Here is a 13,829-nt window from a genome sequence, read left to right as displayed (position 1 = left end):
ACATCATATAAGATGCGTATTCCAATCTCTATGCATCTTGACATCCATTATAACTACAATTTAGAGCGCTAAAAGCAGAAAATCAGCAGCAAGTTCTCTCTCCTCCCCCACCAACATCTAAAACAGCCAGTCAGCAAGGAACAAGGGAATACAATGTTGAGTTTTCCAGGCTAAGCTCATGGTATTGAAATCTCATGCTTCAGTGCACAAGATGATTGTCACCAGCGTCAGGAAGGTACTGGCACAATTGGTCAGGTGCATTGTGGAGCCAGAGAGAGAGAGAAACTGATAAAAGTCTGACAGCTGACATCTGGGGAACCAGTGAACTACAGGTTAAAAGTCTGAGGCTTACGACTTGAGCTAAAGAGTCAGGCTTTGTGGCTAGGGACGGTAATAGACTCACATCCTCTGTGGTCCAGGTATAGAGGGGGCCATATAACACACCCTTGACCAGTGAGTTATAAAGGTAGGTACCATGTAGTCTCATCAGAAAAACATAGACAGCTTTCTTTAAGAGACATAGACCTTAAAAAATTTTGCTGAGGAAATTAATGTAAGAACAGCCCAAGTCAAGGAAAGAAATGGATCAAATCTAAAAAAGGAGGAAGTGGAAATCAGTTTGCAGTAGAGAGAGATCTGATTTGTAGAAATTTGGTTCTGACCTTCTCCAAGGATGGGGAGAATTTGGATCCTGGAATTTAGTTTAGTTTGTGGCTTCAGGTTTATGATGCTGCGTGACCTGATCCAGCAAGCATCCAAGACAAAAGACGTAGGCAGTTGAACAAATACCCAGGAGATTTTAGAGCTTGGCTTCAGATGTTTATCTAGGCTGTGTATGGTAGTGAGCAAGAGAAGGCTGATTTTTTTTAATCCTGGTAGTATTATTTTTTTATTGGTAGTGTATAGCTCTGCGCTGCCTGTATGCCACTGAGCCAGTTAGGTCGCTGTTTTATTTAGCTTGCCATTTCCGCCCTCTCAGAATAAGGAAGCTTATAAAGAGATGGCTGGCCAGTAGAGTCAGAGCAGACATGTCATGAGCTGTTATTCTAAACATGAGTAATTTGAGTCTAATAGCTAATCCTTATGACAAAGATTAGAAAAGAAGCAGAAAAGGTCATTGGCACTCGCTGGAGGTCTAATAAGATTGGTATGGGATACAGTCCTAGCTGACTACAGTCTTGTCCGAACCCTGAGCCAGCTTCAGTCTCAACGCTGGGACCATTCCACTGAGAGCAGTGGAGTGACACTGGAGATCAATTTGTCCCCTTCGGACTATGTTCCTAAGGTTGGTTTACCCCTCAACCTTCTATCCAAAGATTTGCAATTTGCCTGCAACAACCTAGTGACCCAGAGCATGAATGACTGGAAAAAAGTAGTTTGTGCCCTGTCTCTGGCTCTTATTCACCTTAATTCAGACTTGTACTTTTCCTCCTGAGACTAGAAATCTGGGAGTCATCCTTGACATTGGACTCTTTTCTTCCCACATCTCCTTGGTCAGTAAATGTGACTGTCCCACTTCCAGATTAACATTGCCAGAATCCTCCCTCAGATTGAACTTTTTCTGAAACCCTTATTTGCGCCTTCAGCGCTTCCTGGCTTGACTATTATAATCCCCTCTTCTACATCACTACTCTCTAAACTGCGGCTGCTCCAGGATGTGGTGGCCAGATTGCTTCCTTGCCATGGAAGTGAAACCATCATACCCCTCTCCTCTGCTAGAAACCATTGCTGCCTTTCTAGATATCTCTGACCCAGCTCAACAGTGACCTCATGATTTACAACACTATCCAAGAGCTCCCTCCATCCTTCCTCTCTGACCTCACACATCCACCTACTCCTCCATGCACTTACTCTTCACTTTCAATCTTTGTCTTCTCTGCCCCTCCCTTTGACTTGGTGGGTGTGCGAGTCACTCATCTGCCTGTCCCGATCCATCTATGTGGAAATATCTCCCTTCAACCAAGGCACTGACTCACTTCATCTCTTAAAATCTTACCATAAATCCTTCCCTTTCTCTTTAGCATTCAATTCTCTCTCTCTCTCTCTCAAGCATTTTTGTATTAAGGATGCTATATAAAATTAAAAGATTTTTGGACCAAACTTACATCTGGCCAGCTGTACTTCATGACTTGGCATTATTCACGCTCCAGTTGTTAGCACCTCCCCAACCCCCAGATTGTGGCTGGCCTGACTCAGCCTCACAAGGCTATAAGCGGGGGGGAGGTATGATGCCCTGCTTACTTCCTTGCATGCACTCCTTGGACCTTGAGGTCAGGTGAGTAGGGGCAAGCAACTGTTGTGCAGCCACTATTCCCTGAGCAGGTGGGCTTGGCTCTGAACCCCATGCATGGGCTATTGCTGCTGAATCATCACAGCTGGCTATCCATCTAAACTGAGTGGGGTGGGAAGAGGGGTAGTGATTCACTATTGGCAAATGTCACCAGAAGACTCCTACATTGCAGAGCAAGGCGGGAGTAATACATATGCTGCGGCTTGTCTGAGACACAATTCCTTCCCTACACTGATGCTGGGGTGGCTCAGCTACACATCATCACTTAAAGGTTGTATCAGCACCACCTAGCCCTTAATCTTGACAAGACATACTCAGAAAATCTTAAAAGTCAAATCAGAGGCTGTTCCTTCAGAGGAGTTTTTGTTACTTGATGCTTTAGAGGAAGCTTACCTTCCTCTACACCATAGCACAATCCCTTCCTGGCCTCTAAGGCAATGAGCAAGTACAAGTACAATTCCTAGGGGTCAGGAAACTATCCACTCCTTTTAAACCCAGCCCCAGTACTCAACTCATTTACACCCTCTGCTCTGCTCAATGGTAACGTGCCCCACAGATCCCCAGCATGCTCTGAGAAGGATTTCTTCGTACGTTTCCCAGGCATTTGAGCTACCCACTCGCATGCCTGAATAGGAAGTGATCTGAGTTTCTGTGTTATCAGTTTATAAAATTCAGTGGCTAGAACATATTATATTCCAGCTGATTCGTGATGTTAAGAGGAGACCAGTTAAGCTCCCCAGTGCAATATGTCCCATGCAAAGTTGTCAAGTCCCCAATCATTAGGTAGGCAGACAAAGAACAGGAGCCTTAGAGACACCAGTTTGTAAGACAACCTCCCAACTAAACTCACCTTCACTTGTTTATAATTAGCCTGGAGGCAGCCTTTGAATGATATGCAGGCCCCATTCTGCCATTTGTTTTCTTGGTTCTGAGTAGGAAGGTGAGAGCGTTGAACTAGATTACTTAGTCCATTCTCTTCACCTATATGTTCATAGCCCACTCTGTATGGGTCTCTCACGGGTATGAAAGGGAAACTTCACTCCAACATACACATAACTAATATGTCATTCCAAGCAGATCAGCCTGTGTCTCAAGAAAAGACTGAATCCTGCTTTCTGCACACTGCTTACATCGGATACAATTTACAATCCATAAAGCCCCCTAAAGACGACGCCCATTTCTGGAAATCAGTGCAAGCTGGTTTGTGTGGCATTCTGCACATCTGGCCCCTCAAGTACTGGCTGGGAAAGCCACCTCTTATGTCAAACGCTCCACTGCCTGAAAAAGCTTGGGACAGACATTTTGCTGGTAAATATCAAGGACTTTTGATTCCTTTTTTAAAACACGTAACTGAGTAACTTGATGTCTGGGATTGTGTTTAGCACCCTAACTTGTGCTCATTATCTGATTCCCTCTGCTTCAATCTATCCCTCATCCTAATATACTGGCTCAAAGACTGGTCCCTGTCTTAAGCAAAGACTTTACATTATTTATATGCGGTTGTGATTCACCTCTGTGTACAGGTACAGCTTAAGTCTATGCACCACTTCAGTCTCACTTAAACCCTGTTTTTCAAGATTTGGTGGAATTTAAATGGTGCACTGGCTTATGTGGGCCCTCTGCCTAGAAGAGCATTTCATCTATATATGAAACTGGGCGTTATGAATGAACTGTTATATTTAAACTAGCCTATTAGGAACTGCAGATTGAGTCATTTGCCAGTGAAAAGGGAATTTCTCCTAGATTTACTGCTCATCTGGCACATTTCATCTAGAGATCCCAAAGAGCTTTACCAAAGGGGATTAAGCATCATTATCCCCATTATAAAGATGAAGAAACTGAGGCACAGACAGGTTAAGTGACTTGATCAAGGCCACACAAAGGAAAAAACGAGAACAGGACCCAGTGGATACCTTATTTGTGTGCACACAGGTCTTCGATTTGAACTGACTCATTAGTAAAGCTGGCTGAGTAATAGGAAAAACTATTCACAACTATTGACTCAATAAAACAAAAGTGAAGTATCACAATGAGTATTATTCACAAGGAATTATTGGACTAACGCAAGTTGTAGGTATGAACAATCTCCGTACAGGTCATATACCATACAGGCTGGAGACAGACAAAACTGGTGTAGGTTGAACTTTTGTGAAGCTCTTGAGCTGTTTATTGGGACCACAAATCTGGCTAAGCTAGAGTTTAAACCCATGATTGTCTTTTTAAAGATGATTCCATTAAAAATAAAAGTTAGCAAAATCCGTCCCTTTCCATATCATCCATCCCCTCTCCCAAATGATTGTCATGTCTTTCATAGATTGTAAGCCTGTCAGGGCAAATAACTTGTCCTACCTATGATTGTAATGGACTTATATATTTACACACAACTTTAACTTTTTAACATTAGGCTCTTTCTCATCCCTGCTCCTTTTTTTTAAGTACAGGTTGTTAGTTTTCAAGATCACAATACTGGAGACAATTCAATATCAAGCAAAAATAGTTTGCCCATCCCTTACACACACTAATGAGTAAAAACAACGAGAGTCCTGTAGCACTTTAAAGACTAACAAATTTAATTTCTGCAGGCATAAGCTTTCGTGGGCTGCAACCCACTTCGTCTTGCATTTGAAATTGCAGAAATCTGCAGAAATTAAATTTGTTAGTCTTTAAAGTGCTACAGGACTCTCATTGTTTTTGCTGTATACAGACTAACATGGCTACCCCTCTGGAACTTTACACTAATGAGTGTTGCTTTGGAGAATTTCTGAGTAACCAAGGACACATTAATTTGTGACACTCAATTCTAAAATGTAAACTTATTTTCCTGGAACATTCTTTCCTCAGATGGGTAGCTACGACAGTGAGTGTGTGCATGCACAAGTGTTTGCATCTAGCTAGACATCCGAAAAAAGCTTTTAAGCAATAGAAACGATTGTGGAAAGAATACAGTACTGGAAAAATATAAAATTGTGAACTCTAATGATTGAGTGTGGGTATGTATCATTCTTATTTACACACTTTACAAAGAAGGCTCCCATGAATATATTCAATTTTGATAGCACATTTACTATCACAGTAATTGAAGAACGTTCTCTGGCTTTTCCTCCTTGTCTTCCCATGGAACTTAAACAGTATTACATGATGAAGGAATGAGTGAATCCTTATAAAAAGTTAGCTATGCGCTAGCATTGTTATATTCTTAAAGTATGGTTATCCTGCAGTGCCTGCAAATTTAGCCAGGAGCGCCCTCTTCTGAGGTTTTATTCAACTGCTACCATCTCCACACCAATAAACTTGCTGAATATCATCAGTTCTCTAGCTATTCTAACTTACATTTTTCTTACTTCAAATACACTTAATTCTGTCAGCCAACCCTCTCTCCTTCTAGGTTATTTTTAAATCCTGTGTTACACTTTCAAGCTCTCTGGTGGCTCTGTGTATTTACAAAATTTTTCCCCCCATGCTGGTTAGTGTTATATTTGTTTAGATTTTTAATTTGGAGTGTTTAATGTCTGAAACCAATTGGGGAAGGGAGGAGATTTTTAGCCAAATAAATATCAGAAGATAAATCCTAGTTTTCAAAGCACCGGGAATTTTTTTTTACTGCCATTTTTCTTTTTCTGCTCCCCACTTTACTACTGACTGTCTAGAAGCAACTGTAAATTGTCAGCTTCAGCTGAAGTTCTAGAAATACTTGTAGGGATGCCAGTGTGTGGTTTGGATCAAGCTCTTCTCTTCCTACATGGCTCTGTGAATAGGTGACGTTCATGTCCTAAAAACTGCTGGCTTTTTAAAGGTAAAAGATATATTTACCAGGATGTGAGGGCTGCTGCCAAATGCTCCCATTTGAAATATCTCACCTGATTGCCAGGGAAAGCTCAGAGTAATAAATAAACAATGCAAAGAGTTCCACAGGAGAAAGAACAAGTCTCTTTACCAACATTAATTTAGCTTCCCAATAGAACTGTAGGCAATAGCAACACTTTGCATTTTCATGAAGCTCTAAATGGCTTGTGACCTGCCTGTTTAAGAGAACCCCCATTCCCTACCTCTGCTATACTGCCACAGGTGAGATTGGTGGAAGTGGTGGAGTCCTCTGACTTGACTGGGGGGCAACTGGCATGGCATCCTCCATGTGCGGCCTTGAATTTTTAGAACTTGCCCCTGGTGGGTTGGACATGAATGGCCTGAACTGGCTGACCTCCAGAACATGTTGCAAAACTTCTCCCTTTTGTCCTGTTCTTGGGGAGTGTGGATTAGGGACTGATCTGCCATTGTCCTAGTTATTTTCATCATGACTGTACTGTGAGGTGAAGCCTCTGGATTTATAGTTTAATAATGTGGCTTGATGTTTGTATTTTTGTATGAATGTGTTGTTCTAATATTATGCCTAGGTAAATGAAAGCTTATGAGAAGTGTTTGTTGAATGGAAATTAAATTGAAATAAATATAAGACCTGAAGATCTCAAGCTACTTTATAAACATTTAACCAAGTCTCTTAAAGCCCCGTCAAGCCAGGAATTCTTATAGAATCATAGAAGATTAGGGTTGGAAGGGACCTCAGGAGGTCATCTAGTCCAATCTCCTGCTCAAATCAGGACCAATCAAAACTAAATCATCCCAGCCAGGGCTTTGTCAAGCTGGGCCTTAACAATTTCTAAGGATGGAGATTTCACCACCTCCCTAAGTAACCCATTCCAATGCTTCACCACCCTCCTAGTGAAAAAGTTTTCCTAATATCCAATCTAGACCTCCCCCATTGCAACTTGAGACCATTGCTCCTAGTTCTGTCATCTCCACCACTGAGAACAGCCTAGCTCCATCTTCTTTGGAGTTCCCCTTTAGGTAGTTGCAGGCTGTATAAAATCCCCCTCATTCTTCTCTTCTGCAGACTAAATAAGCACAATTTTTTCAGCCTCTCCTCATAAGTCATGTGATCCAGCCCCCTAATCATTTTCGTTGCCTTCTGCTGGACTATCTCCAGTTTGTCCCCATCCTTCCTGTAGCAAGGGGCCCAAAACTGTACACAATACTCCAAATGTGACCTCACCAGAGCCAAATAAAATAATCACTTCCCTCAATCTGCTGTCAATGCTCCTACTAATGCAGTCCAATATGCTGTTAGCCTTCTTGGCCACAAGGACACACTGTTGACTCATATCCAGCTTCTTGTCCACTGTAACCCCCAGGTCCTTTTCTGCAGAACTGCTGCTTAGCCAGTTGGTCCCCACTCTGTAGCAGTGGATGGGATTCTTCCATCCTAAGTGCAGAACTCTGCACTTGTTTTTGTTGAACCTTATCAGATTTCTTTTGGCCCAATCCTCCAATTTGTCTAGGTCACTCTGTATCCTATCTCTACCCTCCAGCATATCTACCACTCCTCCTAGCTTAGTATCATCTGCAAACTTGCTGAGGGTGCAATCTACCCCATCCTCCAGATCACTAATGAAGATATTGAACAAAAATGGCCCGAGCACCGACTTCTGGGGCACTTTGATACTGGCTGCCAACTCGACATTGAGCCAATGATCACTACCTGTTGAGCCCGATGATCTAGCCAGCTTTCTATCCACCTTATAGTCCATTCATCAAACCCATACTTCTTTAACTTGCTGGCAAGAATACTGTGGAAGACTGTATCAAAGGCTTTGCTAACATCAAGGTATATCACATCTACTGCTTTCCCCACATCTACAGAGCCAGTTATCTCATCATAGAAGGCAAACAGGTTGGTCAGGCATGTCCTTGGTGAATCCATGCTGACTCTTCTGGATCACCTTATACCCCTTTCTATAATATATTCTAAGGTACACAGCTGTTAATTTGCACCACATGCTTAAAGTCACACAGTGATGGAGCAAAGGCTACAATTGTGACATCCAGTTCTTTGCTGTGGGCACTAGGCCACATTGCCTCCCAGTACTTTTTCTCCCTACAAGGATATAAGCACAGCACTGTCTAACTAGAGCATCCTTCTTACTTGTTCTTTCTCTTACCATCTCACTCATTGTCCAAGGCACATGCATTGGTTTCTGTTTAATATAGGTTTGAGTGATTTGGGGCTAGAGCTTTATGTCTTTATGGTATGAAATCAGCTTTCCATTTACATTAAGAAAGCTGAAGCTTTCTCTGTCTTAAAATTAGGATCAAAGAGGTGTGTCTGAAATATAAAGAACCTAAGCATTTTTTGGGCAGGACTTTGTATAAAAAATATTTGAGTATTAGGACTTCAATTTCATCTAGTGTTTAAAACTGGATACTGCTCATTTGCTACGTGCTTTTTGTGGTGCTTTGTTTTATTTTGGTTACAGGGTTGAGAAAGGATCATTCAGTCTTTTGAAAAATATCATCCTCTTCTGCTTTGGTAAGAAAATTGAGACTGCAAAAATGAAAATAACACCAGTGTTTCAAACGGGGCACTGTTTTCCTTGGAGTCAGTGCAAGAGCAGCTGCATGATTCTGTTTGCATGCAACATGTGGTTATATGGTCTTTTTCGCTAACACTGTCACATGAAAGCTAGATGCAGTGTTTACCTCTATAGAGCTTCAGATCCTCTTGGCACATTCACATCTGGGGCAGAGAAGGACCAGAATCTGATCCAAAACTTTCATGAAAGTTTGATGGGTCCCAATCCAGTGTTTGGTTTATGTCCTTCTTTAAACTGTGATGGGGAGGATAAACCAACATCTGAGTGCATATATACGCCAGAGCTGGATGCCTTCCCCATCAGTATTCAGCCAGGAACCTACATACCTGACTGTATTTTATTAGCATAGCAGAAAGTACTTGCATTTCAATCATTATTTTTTACCTGGAGAGACAGTGGATGACTTTCATGTCTGTTCAAATGACCAGCACAAGACCCATACATCAATCATTTAAGCACTATTTTGAGGGTTGAAGCGGGGCTTAAAAAGTGCTTAGAGGCCTGTGCTAATCCTCTGTGCAGGGGTGAATGTCACCCTATGTAAGGTTAATTTCCATTTCCATTTTGTGAACCTGACAGCAATGGAAATGTGTCCATGAATAATAATAAATTCAAGTTGAAACTATGTTTGTTTGGCTTTAAATACCCTACTACAGCATTTGCAACCCAAATTTTACAGCCTTGGGCTTAAGAACCTTAAACTGGCCATAAACAAAAGTGAAATTTACCAGTCTATTTTCATTGTCCTGGCTGGGAGAAATGCAAAAAGAACACAATCATTTAGCATTAACCACAAAAAGGACATTTGATTTTTAAAACTCTTTACATTTTAATTACGTAAAGTGTTGAAAATAGATTCATGGAGTTTAAGGCTAGGAGGGACCATTAAATCATCTAATCTGAATTCCTGGGTTTCATAGGCCATTACATTTCACCCAGTTACCCCTGCATTGAGCCTAATAACTTGTGTCTGGCTAAAGCATCTCTTCCAGAAAAGCAGCCAGTCTTGATCTGAAGATACAAAGAGACGGAGAATCCACCACTTCCTGTAGTAGTTTGTTCCAATGGTCATTCACTCTCACTGTTAAAAATTTGTACCTAATTTCTAATTTAAATGTGTCTTAACTTCAGCTTCCAGCCACTGGTTCTTGTTATGGCTTTCTCCACTAGAGCCCTTTAGTACCTAGTATGGAGAACTAGGAAACTTCTGACATTTTTATGGGGGGAAAAAAAGTGATTTTGTTTCCCCTTTCCTCTTGTATTGCTATCTGCTGAATATGAAGGGGTTACTTTCTTTCTAGAAATAGGACAAGTAACCCAGTGACTGGGGGGATGCCACATAAGCATGAATAAACTATCAAGGACTGTCAACTTGTAAACTGAACCATAAGATCATGGACTATTTAAAGACCCTTTTTATCAACTGTAAGTGTTCTATGTATGGGCTTGGGGGATGGTGGTGAAAAGCAGGAACTAAAATAATTTGGAGGAGGGGTAGCAAATGCAAATCCCTAGGAAAGTAAACAAGGAAGAAGGCTAATTCCCTGCCCCCTCCTGGAAAGTGCATAGACTGGTTTTGCCTAGTTTGGAGAAGCCTGGTGAAGGACTGAAAAACTACATAAAGTGTCTGGCCTGATCTAGTCATAGGTGTTGGAATTAGGGGCACAGGATGTGCTGCTGTAACCCCTGGCTTGAAGTGGTTTCCACCTTATGAAGGGTTTACAGTTTGGTTCAATGGTTCTCAGCACCCACACTATAAAAATAGTTCTAGCTACTGTGCTTTATGAAAAGGCTGACAGGTCACTGGTTAGTTCTTGTCTTGGCTCTGGGACAGTACAGAACAGCAGGTGTTGAACGAAACTCAGACTTGCTAATGTGATAATGAATTGCAGGAGAAATTCCAGACTAAATCTCCAGTCTGGAGAGAGAGGAATACAGGTTCCTGCCATAAGGAAGGGGACGGCTAGAAGCCTGAGACCTGAGTGGGGTGCCCTCAAAGAGGCCACACAAGGTTCAGAGGTGCTCTGGAACTGTGACCCCTGTTATAGTGTCCCTGGGAAGGTACTTATACACTGCAGTCTCCCACTGGAAGGCATTTTCTTCAGTCCTCAAATCATAGCACAAATAAGGAAATTATTATTTTTCGTTGGCATTTTTAACCTGACTGTGTTCTATTAACTTACATTTTTGCTAAACATTTAAACAAAATAATCTTATTTAGTTAAAGTGCAAGTTGGAAAATGGATATTGAGCTATTGGCTCAAGCAACTACAAAATAAAACAGCAATTACATTGTGCAGTTTTTAGCTTCTAAATAAAGAAATGAGATACAGAGCAAAAGAATATGGGGCAGAATTCTGCCAGTCAGTGTTTCCTAGACTTTAACATGACCAGGTACACAGTCCCTTCTACAAACCTCCCAGGACTAGCACAGTTAATGCCCAATGGATTTTCAGGGTTGTAAATCAATATTGAGCTTATGGCCAACCCAGAAACCAAGCAGTCCTATCCGGAACTACTCCACCTGATACTATACTTGGGAAAGCTTAATTGTTGAGTGATGATATATCTAGTGATGCTGAACCACAAGTTTAGGACATTTGGATGATCTTGGCTTAGAAACAAAAATTTACATTCCAACACTCCTGAACTTTGGGGCACGGGAGTTGTTTAAAATCTGGACCCAAATTCAGATCCAGATTTTGCCACCTGAGCTAAGCTTGGATGCTTTTCAGAACTCCAGCTGTGGGAAGTATTCGCAGTTACACCCAACACCACATGAAAATTCCCCTTGTTCAATGTTCACTACGAAATAAAGACTTGGAGCGTGTCAGGGAGCAGATTTGCTGAGGTTTCAGAACCCTTTGTGCAAACCTGGGACTGGCCGATGGTTCAGCATTGACTTCAGGAGTCATGTGTGGTTTCATGAAGTTTTGATGGGGAAACCAAGTGACTCTCGGCTGTTTTGACTGAGATTTGCTTGGAGATTTAGGGTTCCTAGCTGGATGAGATTTCAGTGGGGGTTTTGAGTGTACCAGGAATGTCAGATTAGAGCCTTTGTGACGAAGCGCTAGCAAAATCCTTGGGCTGGATTCTTTCATTTAGCTTCTACTGCTCTTGGATTGAACAGAACCTATCAGTGCATGGCCAAGCTCCCACCTGCAAACAACGGAGCATTTATATCTTCATCCCCACATACACAGGGAACGAGACAGAGGAAAAGGGAGAGAAACTCCCTGGAGAAAGGTGTCTATAAATGGAATCTTAAAATACAACTATTAAAAGCCTCCTCCTGGCCTTGAGATGAGCTGTGAGCTCCTATTTGCCTGTTTCTGGGAAGAAAGAGCAGGAGGAAGTGGCTAAGTGGTGTGCGAATGCATACGTGGGAGGAGGCTTGGGATGGAGCTCACGGCTGAGGCAGCCACACCTGCAGTGAGACACTAAACAAACCTGTGCTGTACTGTTTTTGTGGTCTGACATTCCCTGTGTCTTGCCAGGTAATTGGAGTGGGGGTGGAAGGGGGAAATGGTGACATTTGAGAATATGGTGAGTGTTTTGCCCCATTTAACTTCCCTGTCTAGAGACCTGCTAGGAATGGGAGTCAAGTAGAAGAACCATCCTTTGCACCTCAATAGAGCCACCACTTCTAGGATCCCAAAGTGCTTTGCAAATAGAGTGACCACAAAAATCATTTCCTTAATGAAGATTGCCTGCTGTTAAAGACGAAGCTTAATTGCGCTCTACATCTGAGGATAATTTGGGGCAGGCAGTATCATCAAGTCAGAGATTGCCTCCTAAGAGCATGCCTTGTACAATTCTCATTGTATTAATTTATTAATGCCATGATGGAGCCCATAACCATAGTTCCAGTACTGCTTAGTGCTGATATTGAGGCACATTTCTCAAGTCTAGGGAAATAATATCCCATGACCCCCACATGGCGCAACAACTTTTAAAAAGGTCATATATTAAATCAGTGTCAGATCTGGGATTGGAACCTAGCACGTCTGATTACCAGTTGCATGCTTTAGCCATTAGACCATACTGCTGCATGGACATAAGAACTATGTATGCATTAGGGATGCCCACTGGGCACCCAACCAGTGTGGCTTAATGCATTTATCAGGCAAGATGGGCCCTGGGCTAAGAGATTTTTTTGTTTTAAAATTCTTTAAAATATTATTTTTCCCCCTAAACCCTGTGAGACAGATCACAATTATCCCTGTTTTATGTGAAACTGGGTGCAAAAGACCTAAGTGTGCAACAACTCTACAACACCTAAAACTGTCCAGAGCTCAGTTAGCTGCTCAGCAACAGCAAACTGATACATATGGCCCAGGGCTCAAGGGGAGTAACAAACCACTCGCTGTACACCTCCCAGCACTCCTGAGCAACCCCACAACAACAAAACATACGATAGGAGAGAATAAACAGATTTCAGTTCTAAGCTTTAAAGGGTTTATTATAAACAACTTGAGGAAAAACCTCTATTTTAAGATGACTGATGATACCTCCAGGGTGTCCTTTTAATGGTGTTTGGGCTCTGAGGCGCTGCGGGTTGGGGGTGTGTCAGAAGACGGAAGACTCATTTTGTTGTGGTAGGTCCCTGCCTATAGTTTGATGTTTGCTGTTGTCCATTATGAGCAATGATACTTTCCATTTTAAACTAAGAGGCTAGAGCAATGACAGCATCAACTGATGTGGGTTTCAGGCAGAGAGCTGGATACACGATTACTCAGAAAACAGGAGGAGGAAGCCAATGTTATTTCCCCCCTGCTCAATAAACCATCATTTATTTTTCTTCTGGAGCTTAAAGATAATGTATACCAAAACTACTGGCCTTTAGTAATTTCCAGGCAAAACTGCTACAAAGAGCAACTGAGCTGTCTTAGCCATGGCTCTTCTCAGTTGTCCAGGGAGAAGTCTGGCTGGCATTTGTATGGTATCACCTCATCAGACATGCTGACGGGGCCCTGAAACAAGGTATGCATGCGTGATGTGTTTTCCCCTTGATTCCAAAATAGCCTCAGGCACTAGAAAGGAATCCCTCCTGTCTAACTGTTCAGAGGAGATAGCCGGTGCCAGAGACAGGACTGGGAAAGGTACTTGCTTTG

The 13,829-nt window shown here is 42.1% G+C and overlaps 1 protein-coding gene across 3 annotated transcripts in view; it reads left to right on the top strand.

Annotated features, from left to right (window-relative positions):
• The window catches only part of FGF1 (fibroblast growth factor 1), a 54,852-nt gene that overhangs the window by 15,731 nt on the left and 25,292 nt on the right, over window positions 1-13,829 (top strand). Inside the window, exon 3 of one of the 3 annotated variants that reach the window (XM_067566571.1) lies at window positions 8,599-8,651. The exons of the other annotated variants lie outside the window; for them this stretch is intronic. The gene's annotated coding sequence lies outside the window, so the exon portion shown is untranslated. The remainder of the gene's footprint in view (window positions 1-8,598; window positions 8,652-13,829) is intronic. 3 annotated transcript variants of the gene reach the window in all.

This window comes from Emydura macquarii, unplaced genomic scaffold (assembly GCF_026122565.2).
Source record: "Emydura macquarii macquarii isolate MOO-44397 ecotype Brisbane River unplaced genomic scaffold, CSIRO-AGI_Emac_v2 contig_2768, whole genome shotgun sequence".
NCBI classification, from domain to species: Eukaryota; Metazoa; Chordata; order Testudines; family Chelidae; genus Emydura; species Emydura macquarii.
This window is presented reverse-complemented; position numbering and strand designations above follow the sequence as displayed.